Raw genomic sequence first — 19,330 nt, forward strand, 5'->3', positions numbered from 1 at the left:
TCTTTTTTCCATTTCCAGGAGTGTAAAAAGGTGAAACGTGTCTGGAATATAAATAAATATAGGTGGCAGTTGCAGATAATGTTTACACCAACCAAGTTGATAAAATTGGAACTTTTGATGAACATTGGTACTTTACAGTACAATGTATAAGCGTTCAAATGCGTTCATAATATACTCGTATTTTAAATATTATTTATCTAATAATTGAAAATTTAAGTCCTTCTTTGAATCCCTACATTGAAGGGCCTTGTTCCACCGATTTCTTAAATTATCAGTCCGTCAGACCTAATTTTTTTGCGAACTTGTTATGGAAACTCTGTGTGGAGCTATTGTTCATCACAGTCCAATCTGAATTTTGTCACACCTTCCTTTGATGCACCTCCACCCTCTTCCCGTTTTGGTGCCCTCAAACCCTTTCCCTCCTCTTTTTTATCCTTCTTCCAATTCCTTCTCCCCCCAACCCCCTTTCTCCGTTTGTTTTGCCCGCTACCTCTTTTTTTTTTTTTTTTTTTTTTTTTTTTTTTTTAGTTACGACTTTCGGTCTGTAAAGTGTGAATTGTTACTTGGGAGGTTCTTCGCACCAGAATTTCAGTAGACGGAGCGAGGGAACAGTTTTACTACTATTTCACGTCACGCAGTGTAAACTCACATAATCGTGTGTCTTGTAATTTTCAATTCATACAAAGAGTTCAGATATCTTCTGACAGTGAAACAATACAAGTCCTGTTTGGAAATATTAAGCCACGAATGCAATAATCAGACCCTACTCATTCTTTCAAGTTCACCTAGCAAATGATAATGTTCAAAAATATCGATACCTAGACGATTCGACAGCCTAAACTGAAACATCTGTGAGTGTAACATCTGCTATAACACACACAAAAAAAACATAACGAGTAACGTAAGAAATGAAGTATATACGACCTAATCTAGAAGTTTCGAAATTAATGAAGGGATCTGTAAATAATCAGGACAGCAATGGATACACATTTTAGAGTACAGTACATGAAAAAACAAGATCGTCATAGGAAGAAAGTACAGACTAACAGGAAAGAAAAGTTCAACTGATGGTAAGGCAGTAGAACTCAAATACCTTTGTAATCATAAAAAGAAGTTCGAATTTTGACGATTCACTCCCAGAAAACATCGGGGCATTTCGTCATACCGTATCACCATCACCCACGGTCAAAGAACACACTGTTTTCGTGTCACATTTGTGAATATTTAACAATTTGTTATTTGTGCTGACTTTTAAAATCATATCATATTCTCACATTTAATTCACTTTTGTTTGTAGTCAACATACCCACATGCGTATCTGAAACATACTCGCTGTACCACTCAAACACACAGTGTTCTGGGACGCTGGCAATGTACAACTCCAAGGAGGAAAAATGTACAGCTGCGATCGGAAAAGTACTTTGAAGTGAATGACACAGGGTACTTCCCACTGTACCAAATAGTAGGGCTTGTGTCTATTCCATTCACATATGGAGCGTGAGTTAGTTTGCGTCTATCTTCAAGCGTCTGCCAGTGTTCATTACACTCTCCCACGGATCAAACAAACCTGTGACCAGTCATGCTGCCCTTATTTCTATACGTTCAGTACTCACTATTAGTCCTGCTCAGTACGGGTCCCACACACATAGATCGATGGCATTTTTCTCGCGTTCTGCTAGTGAAGCGAAGTCTGCCACCTGCTCCAGCTACGACTGAGCCTATGTAATGGTTCAATTTCATGACTATACGAGACCTTGCACCCAGATACTTTTATCAATTTACTGATTCCAATTCTGACTCATTTGTAATCATAAGATTTTATTGTATTGTATTGAACTGGGGACCTAGGAATGACGCAGAGGCTTCGTTCCCGCCAGAGCCCTCAGTGGTCCACAACCCCATAACCGTCTTCAGGAGTCCACTCACCCCACCGCCGCCCCACACAGAACCCCAAGGCGGTTCGGCCCCCAATGGACCCCCCGGAGAACGTCTCACACCAAATGAGTGTAACCCCAAATGTTTGCGTGGTAGAGTAATTATGGTGTACGCGTGTGTGGAGACAGTGTTTGCGCAGCAGTCGCCGATATAGTTTAACCAGCCCACATTCGCCGAGGCTGATGGAAAACCGCCTTGAAAACCATCCACAGGCTGGCCGGCACACCGGACCTCGACACTAATCCGCTGGGTTGATTCGTGATGGGGGCCGGCACGCCTTCCCGCCCAGAAAATCTTAGGATACTAGGGTAAGTTTTTTCCTTTCGTGAAGTGCACATTTATGCACATTTAAAATAAGTTGCCAGTCAGCCTTGCACAACTCTGAAATCTTATCAGGATCCGACTAGATACTGGTGCAGCTTTTTAAATGCAATACCTTATTACAGATAACAGTATCATCTGCGGAAAGTCTGAAGATGCTGTTAATATTTTCTGCGAGGTCATTAAATACGTCATGAACAGCGAGGGGTCCCAATATACTTCACTGGGGGACACCGGAAGTCACGTATACAAATATAGAAGTCAAGAAATAGTGCATACACTTGACTGCCTTGATCTGTTGCTGTTAGGATGCCATGTGAGGAAAGAGCGGGTTGCGTTTCACATGTTCGATGTTTTAGGAATCTACGCTGGTTGGCGTGCGAGTTTTTTGACCCTTTCTTAGTTATTTTACTGAATGTCATGGTTTCGCCATTAGTTCAATTAGCAGCGCAGAATATTCTTGAATAAGTATTAAAACTCACGTGTAAATAGCGCTACTGTTGAGCGGGTGAGTCGAAAAGTATTGGAGTGAAGCGTTATTTGAGAAGGGAAAACGGAGCGACAGGATTGTAGTCTATCCCCCACGTAATTCAATATTTACATTGAGTAACCAGGAAAGAAAGCGAAGGAGAAGCTTGGAAATAGAGTTAAATATCAGTGAGAAGAAACAGACTCTGGGTATGCCCAACCCATTTACCTTATGTCAGGGACAGCGAAGGATCTATGACAAGAGTTGATCAGAATGTGTAGTGTCTTGAAAGGACGTTGTACGAGCAATATCAACAAAAGAAAACGAGGTTAATGGAATGTCGCGGAATTAAGTCAGGCTATGCTGAGGGAATCACATTAGGAAATCAAACACATAAAGCAGTAGATGAGCTTCGCTATTTAGGTTGCGAAATAACTGATAACCGCGGAAGTCGAGAGGGTATAAAACATAGTCTCACGACAGTAAGAAAAGATATTTTCGCAAATGACGAGTTTTTTAACATTTAATATTAAGTTACGTATTAGGACGGCTTTTCTGAGGGCATTTTTCAAGAGTGTAACCTTGCATGGAAGTGAAACGTGGACGACTTACAGTCCTCACAAGAACAGAAAAGTTTTGAACTGTGATGCTACAGAATAATGCTCAAGATTAGAGGGGTAGACTAAATAACTAATGTGGAGGTACTGAATCCAACTGGGGAGGAAAGAAATTCATGGCACAGCGTGACTGAAAGGAGGGATCACTTAATAGCACAGATCCCGAGGGTTCACCGAATAGTTCATTTGGTAACGGACGGAAATACGGAGGTTACCTATTATAGAGGGAGACCAAGGCTTGGACACAGCGATGAGGTTCAAATGGACGTATGGTGCAGTAGTTGCGCAGAGCTGAGGAGGCTTGCACAGTGCACGCTAGCGTGGGGACTTGGATCAGACATATCTATAGACTGAAGACCATAACAATAACAACGCCGTGGATGCCTGTAGGGATATCGCACTCATTAATCTGAAAGTATTCGTTGCCTTACACTTATGCGTCCAGCGGAAGTGGATGACCCGACGTGGCGAGCTACGAAGGAGAACGTATTATATTTCCCTCTCTCTGTATCAGGGGCGCCCGCAGGTTTTTGTCTCAGTAGGGGTAAAAAATTTTCACCACACACACACACACACACACACACACACACATATATATATATATATATATATATATATATATATATATATATATATATATATATATATATAAAAGGTGAGTCACCTAACGTTACCGCTGGATATATTTCGTAAACCACATCAAATACTGACGAACCGATTCCACAGACCGAACGTGAGGAGAGGGGCCAGTGTAATTGTTTAATACAAACCATACAAAAACACACGGAAGTATGTTTTTTAACACAAACCTACGTTTTTTTTTAAATGGAACCACGTTAGTTTTGTTAGCACATCTGAACATATAAACAAATACGTAATCAGTGCCGTTTGTTGCATTGTGAAATGTTAATTACATCCGGAGATATTGTAACCTAAAGTTGACGCTTGAAACCTCCGACGTTCAGTTGCGTGTTGTAACAAACACGGGCCACGGTCGGCGAGCAGTACCTGCAGGGACATGTTTACGATGACGACCGTGTTTACGAGTGTGGCTGTAGTGCACTGTTGTGGTTTGGTCTAGCTGTCGCAGTGTCCGCATGTAGCGCTTGCTGCTATTGTTATTCTGCATTCGTCTCCGCACGCAGACCAACTGTAGTACACCGTGTTACCAGACGTCTGTGATAGTCTAGTGATGTAGGAACTGTGACCATGGTGTATTCGAACTCTGAAAAGGCGGAGATGATACTCATGTATGGCGAGTGTCGACGAAATGCAGCTGAAGCCTGCAGGGTGTATGCAGAACGGTACCCGGACAGAGAGCATCCAACGTGCCGCACATTGCAAAACATCTACCGCCAACTGTATGCAACAGGTATGGTCGTAGCACGCAAACGGGTCCGTAACAGGCCCGTCACAGGAGAAGCGGTTGCAGTTGGTGTGTTAGCTGCTGTTGCCATGAACCCACACATGAGTACACGGGACATTGCGAGAGCCGGTGGACTGAGTCAAAGTAGTGTCATGCACATACTGCATCGTCACCGCTTTCACCCGTTTCATGTGACGCTACATCAGCAATTACACGGTGATGACTTTAATCATCGAGTGCAATTCTGTTCAAAATGGTTCAAATGGCTCTGAGCACTATGGGACTTAATATCTGTGGTCATCAGTCCCCTAGAACTTAGAACTACTTAAAGCTAAGTAACCTAAGGACATCACACACATCCATGCCCGAGGCAGGATTCGAACCTGCGACCGTAGCAGTCGCGCTGCAATTCTGTCAATGGGCATTAACAGAGAATGCGTTGCAGTTCTACCTGTTTACCGATGAAGCGGGTTTCACAAACCACGGGGCAGTGAATCTACGGAACATGCATTACTGGTCCGTGGACAATCCTCGCTGGCTCAGACAGGTAGAGCGACAGCGACCGTGGACTGTAAATGTATGGTGGGGAATCATTGGCGACCACCTCATTGGTCCTCACTTCATTGCAGGGGCCCAAACAGCTGCAACATACATCGCGTTTCTACAGAATGATCTGCCAACGTTGCTCGAAAATGTCCCACTGGAAACGCGTCGACGTATGTAGTATCAGCATGATGGTGCACCTGCACATTCCGCAATTAACACTAGGCTGACCCTTGACAGGATGTTCGACGGGCGTTTCATAGGACGTGGAGGACGCATAAATTGGCCAGCCCGCTCTCCTGATCTTACACCTCTGGACTTCTTTCTGTGGGGTATGTTAAAGGAGAATGTGTACCGTGATGTGCCTACAACCCCAGAGGATATGAAATAACGTATTGTGGCAGCCTGCGGCGACATTACACCAGATGTACTGCGGCGTGTACGACATTCATTACGCCAGAGATTGCAATTGTGTGCAGCAAATGATGGCCACCACATTGAACATCTATTGGCCTGACATGTCGGGACACACTCTATTCCACTCCGTAAATGAAAACGGAAGCCGCGTGTGTACGTGTACCTCACCCCTCATGGTAATGTACATGTGCGTCAGTGAAAAAGACCAATAAAAAGGTGTTAGCATGTGGACGTAATGTATTGTTCCAGTCTCTTCTGTACCTACGGTCAATCACCGTTCCCTTTGGATCCCTACGTAATTCGGTGCTCTCCGATACACACGATCGAACAGCGGAGGAGTGGTACTCAAGCGTCGACTTTAGGTTACAATATCTCCGGATGTAATTAACATTTTACAATGCAACAAACGGCACTGATTACGTATTTGTTTATATGTTCAGATGTGCTAACAAAACTAACGGGGTTCCATTTAAAAAAACATAGGTTTGTGTTAAAAAACATACTTCCGTGCATTTTTTTATGGTTTGTATTAACCAATTACACTAGCCCCTCTCCTCACGTTCGGTCTGTGGAATCGATTCGTCAGTATTTGATGTGGTTTACGAAATATATCCAGCGGTAATGTTAGGTGACTCACCCTGTATATATTCCCATATTTTATGTTTCTGAACCGTATTCTGCCAATAAATTGTTTTCTTACCACTAATATCTGTTTAAGCGCTTAAAAACACTGCTCATGCAGTGAACGCAGTTGGATTTAAATTAACAGTCCGGAAAAAAACGGTTCACTACACTGAACTGTGTAAAATTCACTGGTCAAATTCACTTACATTACTGTGAAAGCTTCTTTTAGGCACTTAACAATAGTGTTCTGCAGCTGCGTAGTGTACTAACTAAGAACGATTCTTTCATGTGATACAGCTCTATTTTGGAATAGGCCTACGCATTCTAATATGCTTACTGAATTACTATTGTTCTCTGAAGAGCATTTGTCGTTTCATGGTAAGCCAGATGTATTCCCCTTATATGCAGTTTAGAAATACTGACGCACTTTTAGTACCATGCCAGAGTTATGAACATAAAGAACTAACATTATAACTATAGTAAAACCTGTTTTTACATTAGCAGACTGTACATTTTGCCGCCATTTTCGTTTGGTCCTGTCCTAAGCTTTTTCTCTCTGAAATACTTGTTTTCCTGCTATTAAAAATCGACATTCGGAAGTAACTGAAGGATATCTTGTCATCCTTCCCTTCAAACAACGTTTAGAAAGCTCCATCCTCCCCTCTTCTTAATTTAATTGGATGATGATCCCAAATTATTTGGTTTTTCTTCTCCTTTTTATTAGTCGACACAATAACAATACTTTGATTTTACTGTCTGTTCATTTCAAACAAAACTGTACGTTTAAAAAAAATGAATAATTTACGTAACACAACACTAATGAAATTATTTGACTTTTCTATTGCATCTTTATGCCACTCGGAATTCATATCCATTTTTGAACATTCATGGAACTTTTTGAAATTTGTGAATGGGCGGCTCATGAATGCGCCATAATGACTACCATGCGTTATGCGTGGGCGGAAAAGCACACAAAACTTGCAGAGGGCACCTTCAACTGCTTTAGAATAGACCAGCCACGGATATAATGACAGCCAGTCTGGTCGAAATGTCCTTCTTGTGCTGTCTATGTCATTCTTAAAATTATAACTTTTTTCAGGTTGCCATGGATTCAATAAAATCTTCTACTGTAGACAATTGTCAATATCCTTTTTTTTTTTTTTCAATGTAATTTCCGACATCGGGAATACTGACCAGGATACTACTACCCTCTTCATCAACGCACTTGAAGCCAGCAGAGGTACTGGCTTCGTCTTTACTTTCTCCATCAGCACAACTACTGGAATTTTTAATAGTGGTGGTTGCGTTTGACTCACCCTTTTCCTGTGATACCTCTTCATAGACAGTATCTTCTTCGACACCTCCACTTTCATTTGTAGTTTTCATTCGCTTATGAGGTACAAAAAACTTACGTATATCGGTCATTTTGCTATTGTATACACTGCGCTTTTACATTCACAACGCACAAAAGTCTATGCAAACCACAATCATGCACCACTGTCCACTTACAACTCACAATGAATTTACACAACCCTTAAAGCGAAGCGAGCTGAGCGATGACTAAAGAACAGAAGCTGAAATCGTATCACAGTGGCGGGAGGGAGGGAGAGGTTTTGGTTCAACAATGAAACAGCGCGGTGTCCATTAGACCGCAAGCCAGCGACTTTTGAGTTTCGCGCGATCGTTTGGAGCGGTTTCTTGCGATGGATGTGGAAATATATATGCGATATGTTCTTATTAGAACATAGCAAGACTCATCTAGAACGTTCCGGAAATGAAGGTAGCTCACGCCACACCCTGCTAAATCACGTTCGTTGACAGTAGTTCCAATGACGAATATTGCCTACTTCTACAGACAAGTAGCGATATTAGTGGCCACACAGTACCCTCGGACACTTCTTCAGCAAACGAAAAGGAACATAATACAATACGATAATTTAAATTAGCGTCTGACAATTGTTAACCATTACTTGAAATTTGAAAGAACAAAATTTTGCCGAGTGTGCTTTGTTGTGCCACTGTATTGTGTTGCCAGTTGAGGTTTATGAAGAGGTTTGTACCTAGTGAGGTGGGAACAGAGAGGGTGACATTTTAGTACCCTACAAGTCAACATTTTCGAGATGGAACTCTCACCATGGGACGATTCTTAATGGGACCACGTATACATGTAGTAGTTTGTCGATCGGCAGATTCGCTTCATTTTATTATAGCTTATTAGTAATGCCCAGAGTTTGTTAACATGTAAACGGTCTTTCCTTATCAGATATGCATTGTTTACAGTTACTAAAATCTCGAATATTCCGGCTGTAGATATCTATCTTTAATTTTGTATTTTACGTCATATAGATACTGTATCGTAGATTAGTTTTCAAGGAAGATATCATTTTTTTACGTTTGTGTTTAACGTCCCCTTATAACGCAACTGATTCTTTTAATATGTAAAGAACGATCAATGGTCGTGCCTTCAGGAAAAACGCTTAAATGTTGCTCAAGAATGTTGTAAAAGTTAACAATAAACTGCTGGTTCATCTGATTATTCCCATTGTTGCCTCGCTTGCTGTTGTCAATTTCTACCACGAGTGGGTGTAGAAATAAAAATAAAGATACTTCGTAGGCAATAGCTGTAAGACCGATATATAACAATTTTGCACATCTTCAACGAACGAGATTTCTTAAAGAAAAACACACAATTTTTAAATTTATCACCTTTTTTAATTTTAGTTCGATTCTCCTTTAAAGTTTTTCATTGCTCTAGTTCATCCTGTAATTCTGTTTACATATGTTTTATATCATTTTACGTCATTTTATCGATATTTTCCGGCTATTTTAGTGGTAATTTTACAGGCATTTTAAATCATACATAACTGAGTCCTGAAGTTACAGGTATTTTTTCTATTCGTAAACTGAATAAATTCTCATTAGGGGCAACTGCCCCCACTGCTCCCCCCCCCCCCCCCCTGCGGGCGCCCCTCCTCTGTATCGAATAGCGTACGCGCTTCATGCAACAATCGGCAGTAATCTGATGAACAATAACGTCATTTCCACGGATACGTGTCTTCGCATACGCTACGAAATGGACAAAGTCACAGGTGACGTAGCTGAAGATTTTAATGTGTTGAATCGAGACAAACAAATTTTTATCTTAGGACAAGTTGGTAAAGGTGAGCCTTTTGTATTGTGTTTTGCAATGTATTAATCCTAACATTGCGGTATAGCTATATTTGGCGCTGGGGATACTAAGTCGTCAGTCAACGTAGTTACTGAGTTTAACAGATAATATTGGTGCTCTTTGGTAGCAGCTTAGACTTTATACTGATACAAGGATGACACAGTGAGTGTCGTTTTACACTTACTCTTTCCATATAAAAAAAGACCATCCGAAGACTGCTTTGCAAATTATCATCTTTGCTTGTAAAGACAATCTATTTACATTTATTTATGATTTTTGTGAGAAGTGCAAGACGAAAGGAATGGTGTGTATTGTTATCATATAACCAGTTTAGAAACGCCCACTTTCTAAAGACGTTTTAAAAGTCTGTCCAACGACCAAATGACTTCCTTTGTTAACGTTTGCTATCATTAGTAAAGTGAGGAACAGAAATTGCTCTACATGAGAAATCTATTACTGAACAGCTTGTGCCATAATTTAGGAGATAAGAAGTTGAGCGTATATGAGATCCTTAATGAGAAAATTTTGCTGCAACTGTTGAGGAAATGGATGAAGAACAAATTGTAGGCTACCGTAGTTAGTTGTACATCATGCAACTAGAGTAATGTAGGCTCCTTTGAGTAATCGCAAATTATCACCTCATAACCTAACCTAGACCCCGGGCTGCGCTACAGATCAATCTCTCAACATAACAAATATGTCAGGGAGAGGAGGTCATTATCACACTACAGTCGAAGTAACAAAAAGAACATAGAATGTGTAAAATCTTAGCATTCTCCGGAATAAGTTCGTAGTATACCTGGAAGATTCGCTACCTCTACCGTCGTTTATCGTCGACAACTTTCCTTCTGTCCGAAGTAAGAATGATATTTAGCCCACAGTAAGATAAGATAGGTATTATCTCGTTACTTAAATATGTTGTTGTGTTAGTAGTCAGTTAGTTTCAATCATATCTCTTGGAGAAGAAACAGAGGGTAGTAATCACATCAAATGGAGCAGATCACTTCTCTGAGTGGAAAAATGTGTCACAAGGTGTTCCTCAAGGCTCAATCCTTGAACCCATTTTATTCCTGTTCTACGTAAATGACTTGTCTCTCAATATAAATACTCATTTAACTTTGTTTGCAGGTGATACTTCTGCCCTAATTGAAAATGAAAATTCTGACAATATACCACAGAGTGTCATGAACACGTTAAGTAACCTGGAAACATGGTTCAGTCAAAATGGCTTAAGGCTAAACATTTCAAAAACACACATGATGAGTTTTAAAATGAAACATCCAAAAACTGAAGAAATCTGTGTCACTCAAAACAATCAAAAAATGGAAGAACTTGACTCAGTCAGGTTCCTGGGAATAAACTTAAAACAGAACTTCCAGTTGGAATTCTCATATAGAATATCTAGCAAATAAATTAAACAGCCTTGCATTGGAAATTTTAGCCTGTGCCACTGATTGGCCACCAGGAAAATAGCATATTATAGCTACTTTGAATCGGTAATTCAGCCGAGGGCATCATGTCGACCATTATTTAAAGACCTAAAAATATTAACTGTCCTCTCTTTATACATCTCTGAGGTGGTTCGTTTCCTATGGAGCATAGCTGATCTATTAAAAAATCATTTTGAACACTCATATGACACAAGACATAAAGAGAACTTTATGCTCATCTCTCATCGCTAAAAACTGTGTGCTCAGACTCCTCAGTATATAACCATGAAAATTCACAACACAATGAAAGGGTGTGTGATAATGAATATGAAGATAGATATTTTAAAAAGCAAGTTACATGATTTTCTAATTAAACGACGCTACTACTCTGTGGAAGATTTCATGAAGGGCGAAGTGATTCTTGGAGCTGGATCCCTAAAATGGAATAAACATTTATGATAGTTATAGTAGATGTAAATACTGTAAGTCTGACAAATTTCCAGTAAGTAAACTCTCCCCAAAGTATTATTGTAAGTCTGACAAAATTTAAATAAACAAATTGTAACTTTGACATGTCTACTGAACATCAGACAAATTTTCTGAAATTGTGTACGTTATGAAATGAATAAAACACATTTCACATTTTCGTTGGTTGAGCCATGGAGGAGATAGCATACGACGATGAATTTCGTAATTTTAGGTGAACTCTGTCCTTCTTTGCTTCACGTTATGGATTCGTGATGTTTTTTTGGACAACATTGTTGTAGAGATGAAGCAGCGATCAGTGTGATTAATCAATTATTCAAAACAGTCTTAATCACATTTATTATTATTATTATACCGCCAACCGGTTTCAACTCGACGTCGGGGTCATCTTCTGGGCATTTACACCATTGGTCGACTATAGTTTCCTGCCGTTATGTAGACAGGTGTGACACCACCAGAAGATGACCCCTAAGTCGGGTTGAAACCGGTTGGCGGAATAATAATAATAAATGCGACTAAGACTATTTTTGAATAATTGATTCGTGATGTGATGAGAAATATTCACTAATTTAGTTATTTCGTAGATCTGGCTAGAAAACACAAAGTTTCCATGTGTTTAAAAGTGTGTTTTTTGCTGTTGTTCTTTCTGTAAACGAGAACTAAACCATTTCGAAAGCTTATACAAACATGTGTTGACGAGAAATCTTCGATCTTCGATGACGTATTAATTGCGAGTGAGAAAGGGTCAAGCGCACGGTTCGATAACACTCGTCGACTTTGACCAGTGACTTCCTGTGTGGCATCATGAGTTTACAATGCGAGGGATATGAGTGGCTGTTGTTAAATGTTATCCATGGCTGTCCCAGTAAACGGTACTGCTACGCTGTTTATCCCAGATACAATACGTCATGATTTACTAGGGTTTGTTTAAGAAGCAATCAAAGAGCACAGCTTAAATTGTTACGAGGGAAACGAGTAGCGATCAAATTTATGATCTTGGTTCTCACAATTATGGTTATTCTTTCCCTATGTGCCGCGATTTCCGAGTGTCAAGTTAGGCAGGAGCTTAAGAACGCAGCTGAAATTGTTGTGAGAGAAATGAGTAGTGATCATATTTATAATTTTGTTTTTTAAAATTGTTTTTTTCTTTTTGAAATGGATTGTTTTTTAGGGGTGTCTTGTTGTTGGCGGTGGTAGTCTCTTGTTGTGGATGGTAATGGTTTGTGGTAATGGCTCAGTTGAATGGTATCTAGTTTTGACAGTTATTGATTATTTCTTTGTTTTCGGTTTCAGAGCTGTCATTTTTCGTTTGAAGTTTGTTGGTTCTTTTCGATTGAATATTGTGTATTTGTCGTTTCTTTGTATAGAATTTTGCATTAGATTTGCTTCTGAATATTTTATTGTCTGCAGTAGGTTTTGTTTGTATGTGTGTGTGATTTTAGTATTTTTTGTGACCAGTCTTCTTTAATTTGGAGTTGCCTGTGGTTGGAACATTGTTATCATGTTGGCTGGGCCGGTCGTGGTGCAACGATGGCGGAGCCTGAGCGTTATAGTATAAGGTAAAAGCAGCCTCACGCATATCTAGTAATGTTATGTGAACTCCCATGTAAATCTTTTAAAAATGTCCTAATAATAATCTTTGTCATATAAAGTAATTTCTAACAAGCATTCATTTCAATTTAAAGAATTTACTAATTTCTCCAATCCATGATCATTCCGATTGTTGGAAAAGAAAAATCAGTTGCTTCCTTTCATAAATCACAAATGTATAGGCCAGCATTGCACAGAGCTGTGCCGGAAAAAGGTATTGTAAGAGCAGAGAGTTGCCCACTTTATCGAGGTAAGAATTTTTGCTTTTTATTCAGAATGATCTTACAGGGCCATGACGCAGCACTGCTGTCGTCCAAAATTTACCAGATTACTGAATTTATTTTTTTTTATTACGAGGTTTAGGAATTTTTCTGTTTCGAGCTTACATTAAATGAGAAAAGAATTTTGTGGGGACATTAAATGTGAATGCATTTCTGTACGGAGATTATAAATGGGAACCAATTTAGTTCTGGGTTACACAAAAATTAGAATCATACTCATATTATTATTATTATTATTTATTTTGTAGGGAGGTTACATATTAAAAAATTTTGTGGGGACGTTACACTAAAAAAATTAGAATCATATCATTATTATTATTATTTATAATATTTTGTGGGGAGGCTACACTTGGCGACAACCGGCCAGGATCGTATTTCTTTGTGAATCTCTGAGAAGTAGTCATATATCTGCTCTTATTTACTTAAATGTAGTTTGCATCTGGCGCAACGCATTTACTAATTTGTCACTCTTTCGTTCACAGATCATCGGCAATTTATTGCTCTTTGTTGTAATTGTGTTTGTTCCATTTTTGCTTTGTCTTTGTTTCATTTTGTGCTTAATTTTGATTAGTGAAAATGCCGCGATAAACTGTTAACAGTACATCGCGATGTGCAATGAGTGAAATAGACGACTCGAATAATTTGACCGATAATACTTGCGACACTCAGTGTAACAATGATAATCCTCCATTTACAGACAATCAGTGCGTACCGACCACTAGTAATGATTTTAATGCTAATGATGAGCAAACAAATTCAATTGTGTCCTCTGTTAATTTAACGACAATTGATGACGCGGCACGTTCTGATACAATGAACGCTGCCCAGTTTGACACACCCGGTTTGCAAAATTTACGTAATGAACAGATAAATTTTTCTCACGAAGATGAACAGTGTAGTCGGAATACGTCGGATTTATTTAATTCCGGTGTAGTGACCAACAGTGCACATCCGATTGGCAAACATTTTCAAGAATCACAGAATAACCAAATGGTTACACAAAATGCGACACATGTAGATACACCATCACACAGCATAGAAAATAGAGTCGCTAATTTTGGCTTGGATCGAATTATGGCAGTATTGCTACAGTCTAAGAAAGAACAAGACGACAATTTCAAACGACTTAATGAATCGAACAAACAACTTAATGAAAAACAAGACAACCTTAATGAAAATTTTAAACAGTTGAATGAAAAACAAGACAACCTTAATGAAAATTTCAAACAGTTGAAAGCAAAACACGACAACCTAAATGAACAGAACAAACAACTTAGTGAACAGATTGCAGCCGTTGCCGCGCAATGTCATGATACTAAAGAACAATTACGTGAGGAAATTAAGGCTTGTGCTAGGAACAGTAGTGAAGAAATTAGATCTGTAGCACAAGAATTAAGGAATACGCAAGCAGCTACAACGCAATTACTTAGAGATGAAATTAGTGCAGTCGCTAAACAATGCTCTGAAAACGCAACACAGTTACGCGACGAGTTTAAATTAATGTCAGCAAAACTTTCACGTACACTGGATGCGAAAGTAGACGCGAAATTTGACCAACAGAACAGCCAAATTGACGAACGTTTTAATCACCACTTACAAAGCAGTGAAACGCGTTACCGTAAATTTATACAGGAACAGAATAAAGTAAAGCAACAAGTCATGGAAACAATTACTGCACAAAGACAGGAAGATAAGCGTAAATTGTTTACGAAAGCAAAAACATACGTAGACAACAATATTGCTACAGTATCAGACGAAATTAATGCTATCAAACAGTTGAACACCGAATTACATGACGAAATCTCTGATCTTAAAACAAAAACAGACACACACACACAGTAGACTTTCAGACAGTGACCGACAGACTTGAACAATTAGAACTAATACAGGATCCCGATGCCATCAAAGCAGACGTTAAGAAATTAAACAAAACCACACGTAAAATACAAGAACAAATTAATGCTTGCGATACTAAAAACGATGATCAGGTAAAAATACTGACTGAAAAATATGATGAATTGGCCAGTCGTATTGATGTTATCTAAAGTAATAATGACACCAAATCAGACGATACGTCACCGGTTTCGTTTAATCTAACACCCCAATTCCAAAATTTACAGCAGACGATCAGTGAGATAGATTCGTCCAATAATACATTACGTAGAAAATTGTCAACTTTACAGCAAGAAGTGACAGAGATGAAAAATGTTTCAGCCTTTAACACATCACAGCGTACGCCACTTTGCGAACATTTGTCAGACTCACACAGCCAGTATAACTTAAATAATTTACAGAGAGTACATGACTTAGACTCTGAACCGTCACACACAAACAGATTGTTACACAAACCTGAACCTGTTCACAGATTCAGAGACGATAACGTTGATTATAAGCAATTTTTATCCGTAAGAAATCTAAGGTATTTAAAATAGAAGAACACAAATACATCCTTTGGACTGGATACGACAATTTGTTTTTTGTATTTTCATCAGCTTGGCCTGTAGTGCAGAAACCAGAATTGGCATGGATACAACAATTTGCTTTTGAATTTTCACCGGCATTGCCTGTAACGCAGAAACTAAAATTTATTTACAGCGCGTAATTGACCTCAGGGGATTCATTACGCATCAATGAATATGTGCTGTAGCGTGCACAGGGCCCCGAGCCGTAGTAGTGTTATTTCATCTTTAGTTTCCTGCACTGCTGCCTTCTCTTCTACTATCCTTTATATCTATCAAAACAGCTCTTCAACTATCGACCTATCTATAATTAGGAATTAGTAAAGAAAACCTGATACGACAAGTTTTACCGAAAGTGACAGTTTTCATTAGACGCTCCAGAAATGACAACCACGAGAACTTCAATACCAGACAAAAATTTAATCATCAGTATGTGTAAAATTATCAGCAACAGCAAACGCATTTTGGTAACAATAGAGATTTTTCCCCACAACAGCAACAAAACCAGCCGGTTAGCATACCTAACTAACAATGTAGTCTGCAAGGTCAACCAAGCTTTAATGTTTCGCCGCCTACGCGTATAGCGTCGGCTCCACCAAATAGCAACGCACCGCAACAAGGAAATCACTACGTACAGAAAACACATCATTTTAATTCCTATCGCAACGCGCCATATAGCAATGACTATCATGACAGACGTAAAAATAATGAGCACAATTTTCAGCGTACGTTTAATAACAGTCGGTCTTACCAGCAGCAAAATCATCCGCAACAACATATTATCATGAATGAACCAGACAGTAGATATCGTCCCGAGCGTAATACGTCAGGAAGAAATAACAGAACAGTACAAATAGTGGAAATGCCACAGCATCATCCCGAAAATAATAGCACGTCAGAAAGAATTTGACTAGATACAGTACAGGTTGCATCTTCCAGTAACGCAAGCAATACTTTTGATACGCAGAATCTTGTTCACGAAAATGTTATTACTTTTGACGACATCCGACACACACTTTTGCATGAAAGACATTATCACAACGTATGTAGACAACATTCTTATTGCAGAAGCTAACTGGTCTGAACACAATCTGATTCTTGAACAACTGTTACGAACTTTTGTGCACAAGGACTCACAGTTAATCTCAGTAAATCGCACTTTGGCAAAACTTCTATAAAATTTCTTGGACATGTAATTTCAGCAGAAGGCATTGCGCCTGACCCGGAAAAACTTCAAGCTTTACGTGACATTACTGTTCCTACGACGAAGAAACAACTACGCAGCTTTTTGGGTTTAATTAACTTTTTTCGTAAATTTATTCATTACTCTGCTTTAGACACCCCTAGATTATGTCAATTGACGGGTAAAACACTATTTGGTCCTGGGATAGCCAAGCACATTCTGAATTTGTGAACCTGAAAGAAGCTTTGTTGAATGCACCACTTTTATCACATCCAGATCTTACTAGAAATTTTTCCATTGCCACCGAGTTCTAACACCGCTTTAGGCGTACACATTTTTCAGGAAATTGAAGAAGATGGCACTACAGTAATTAAAAACATCGCCTTTGCGAGTCGCATTCTGTCACCTGCTCAACGCAATTATTCTGTCACAGAACTTGAAACATTATGTGTTGTATGGGCATTTACGAGATTTCGGCATTATCTTTATGGAAGACACACTACCGTTTACACAGATCATAGAGCTATACAGTTTTTACTTTCCGCAAAATTTACACACGACACATTAAGCAGATGGAAACTTTATTTACAGGAATTAAATATTATAATTGTTCACATTCCCGGTACACAAAATATTGTAGCAGACGCACTATCCCGTTCTCTCAGCAACAATCAGCAAGACATCGCAACCAACATCTGCAAAGCAAATTTCAGCGTCATGTATATCCAATGAGATGCATTTGAAAATTTCATTTCGTCGTCATTACAAGACATAGCACAAGAGCAGAGTAAAGACAACGCGTGGAAAGAAATTAAACACCTTTGGCAAGATAGGAATAATGTTACCATCAGAAACCATTACACTGTATGCAATAATATTCTGTTTCGTCGCTCTCACCCTGACAGCAACAACTGGTTACTATGCATTCCTGACGAACTGGTTAACAAATTAATTTCGTATATTCATTTAAGTTACGCACATTACGGAACCAGAAAATGTTTTCTTATACTGAGACAGAACTGTTATTTTGCCAACATGGAGAAACGTATTCGACGAGTTTTAGCGTCATGTAAAATCTACCAGAAAGCTAAGTCACATACGACTTCACATATTCCTACTCTGTGACTGTCAACTTAGTTAATTAAGTAGGTTTTAGAAAAATTTGTTGCTCATGGCAAGTCCAATTGACTCACCATCGCTGCCAAATTTTTGCCCCCCCCCCCCTCCCCCCAGTGGAGGGTTATGTAAGAGGTATGCACTGCCTGCGATATGTAAGCTATAAGAGAATCTGAGACCAAAGAGCAGTGTTGTATGTAGTAGGAACTGTGTAGCAGTAAGTTGTTGCTAGCGAGCAGTCTGGTGTATCATGTTGGCTGGGCCGGTCGTGGTGCAACGATGGCAGAGCCTGAGCGTTATAGTATAAGGTAAAAGAAACCTCGCGCATGTATAGTAATGTTATGAGAACTCCCATGTAAATCTTTTAGAAATGTCATAATAATAATCTTTGTCATATAAAGTAATTTCTAACAAGCATTCATTTCAATTTAAAGAATTTACTAATTTCTCCTATTCCGATTGTTGCAAAAGAAAAATCAGTTGCTTCCTTTCATAAATCACAAATGTATAGGTCAGCATTGCACAGAGCTGTGCCGGAAAAAGGTATTGTAAGAGCAGATAGTTGCCGACTTTATCGAGGTAAGAATTTTTGCTTTTTATTCAGAATGACTTTACAGGGCCATGACGCAGCACAGCTGTCGTCCAAAATTTACCAGATTACTGAATTTATTTTTTTTTATTACGAGGTTTAGGAATTTTTCTGTTTTGAGCTTACATTAAATGAGAAAAGAATTTTGTGGGTACATTAAATGTGAATGCATTTCTGTACGGAGATTATAAATGGGAACCAATTTTGTTATTATTATATATAATATTTTGTGGGGAGGTTACAGCTCATACAGCTTAAAAAAAAGAACTTATTAGCCACGACAATCAACACAGATGTAAGTAAACAAAAATTTATTTTTGGAAATGTATAAAAAACCTATTAAGAAACTTAGTGGGGTTCGGTCTCTTTTGGGTTCTGTCTCCACAGCTACTTAGCTTTTTGTCTTTCTTAGCTTACACTCCGGTCCCTGATCATTTGTTATTTTTATAATTTTTGGTGTTATTCCCTTATATACTATTAATCATCTGATATCTTATCTTAACATATTTTTTATATTTATTTTAGCTTACTACCATTTCTATTAGGAATATACGTAAATACTGATAGTTTTGAAATTTAAAAATTAAAAAAGTTCTAATTGTGATAAAATTGTAGGGCTTATGGCAAAATGGGCTCTGAACGTGACAGAGGAGAAAGGAGAAAATTGACTAACAGGATTGGAATACATACTAGGGCAACTTTGGATACTCAGCTAGTAATAAATAAATAGTAATG

Source organism: Schistocerca nitens, chromosome 7 (genome assembly GCF_023898315.1).
Source record: "Schistocerca nitens isolate TAMUIC-IGC-003100 chromosome 7, iqSchNite1.1, whole genome shotgun sequence".
NCBI classification, from domain to species: Eukaryota; Metazoa; Arthropoda; class Insecta; order Orthoptera; family Acrididae; genus Schistocerca; species Schistocerca nitens.